The sequence below is a fragment of the Rhinopithecus bieti genome, unplaced genomic scaffold (genome assembly GCF_001698545.2).
Source record: "Rhinopithecus bieti isolate Rb0 unplaced genomic scaffold, ASM169854v2 scaffold_7684, whole genome shotgun sequence".
Classification (NCBI taxonomy): domain Eukaryota; kingdom Metazoa; phylum Chordata; class Mammalia; order Primates; family Cercopithecidae; genus Rhinopithecus; species Rhinopithecus bieti.
The window spans coordinates 1,650,196-1,651,570 of NW_016806071.1; the positions used below are offsets into that span (position 1 = coordinate 1,650,196).

A 1,375-nucleotide genomic window follows, 5' to 3' on the forward strand; every position below is an offset into this window, starting at 1 on the left:
TGACAATGGAAGCTTCCCCTCCCCCTACGCCTGACTCTCGTCCCCCACTCCCCAATTTAGCTCCATTTATTTGAAGTTTGCACATTTCTGTGGCGCGCATTCCGCGTCGCGGGCCGCCCAGGTGACGCCCCCCATCCCCGAGTGGCACCCTTTCCCGTGGAGAAGCCGAGGGGCTAACTTGCCAGGACTGGCAAACCTTGGAAATTTGGGAGAAATCACTCTTGTTCCTTAGTTGAAGTCCCCTGTCCCCACCCCACCCCCCCAGCTCCCCAAAGCACGCCAAGGGCCATTTTCGCGCGGCTCCACTTTGGGGTTTTCCAAAGTATTTTAATGATCTAGTAAAGGAGCAGCCGCGCGCATCGGCGCCGGCTCGAGCCGTCCCGCTCTCAGCGTGGAGCCCCGGGCCCGGCGCTCGGAAGCTAGACTGGGCGAGAGTGAGGCCCGGGGCGGGGCGGGCTGGGGCCGGGCTGGAGTCTGGGGAGGGGCCGGGGTCGGAGCCTAGGGGGAGGACAACCGAGAAGGGAGGGCGAGATAAGGGTTGGGCTGGCGCGGGCCACGGCGGGGGGGAGGTGAGGGGCAGATAAGGGAGACGGACGTGGCGGGAGGGAGAGAGCGGCGACCGCTTGGGGTCTGCGCCCCTCCCACCGGACGCTGCCGCAGCGCCACCCTAACCCCCAGTGGTCCACGCCGCGGGGAGCGCCGGTCAGATACCCCTCCTCGCTGGGGCGAGGAGACCAGGGTGCCCCAGCCCGATTCACGTCGTCCCCGCCCCAGCGACAGAAAAGAGAGGCTCGCGCCCCAGGACGCCCCCAGTTCGCCCGCAGGAGCAGGCAGCGGCTCCGCGGAGGCGGCCGCAGCGGGGACTGCCGCGGCCGGCGCTGTCAGGGCGTCCCTCCCGGCCGTCCCGGGCCCGCCCCCGCGTGCGCCGATTGGTCGACGCGGCCATCCATCGCGGGACGTTGCCGCCCGCCTCGCTCCCTCGCCCGGGTAGCCACGTTCGGTTGAGCTCCAAGTAGACCAGCGGCGGCGGCGGCGGCGGCGGCAGCGGTAGCGGTGTTGGAGGCGCAGAGGGCGGCGCAGGCGGAGCCGGGAGGGCGCGCGAGCGAGAGGAGAGCGGGCGGCCGTGCGGGCGGCGGCGGCGGCACTCCAGGCCGAGCCGGCGCGGGAGGAGTTCCAGGGCGATGGGGCCGCGGCCGGGGCTGACGCTTTGACAGCTGGAAAGAGCGCGGAGCCAGCGCCTGGGGGGGAGGGAGGGGAGCGCGGCGAGGAGAGCGCCAGCGAGCGAGAGAGCGAGCGAGCGAGCGCCGGGGAGGGGGCCGGGAGCGAGGGGCAGCTCGGGAGAGCCGGAGCGGTAGCGGCGGCGGCGGCGGCGGCG

General features: G+C 72.1%; 1 protein-coding gene across 1 annotated transcript in view; it reads left to right on the forward strand.

Moving 5' to 3' along the window:
* Nucleotides 1-415: 415 nt before the first annotated feature.
* SSBP3 (single stranded DNA binding protein 3) overlaps nt 416-1,375 on the forward strand; it is a 186,701-nt gene continuing 185,741 nt past the window's right edge. Inside the window, exon 1 of the mRNA XM_017874520.1 lies at nt 416-434. The gene's annotated coding sequence lies outside the window, so the exon portion shown is untranslated. The remainder of the gene's footprint in view (nt 435-1,375) is intronic.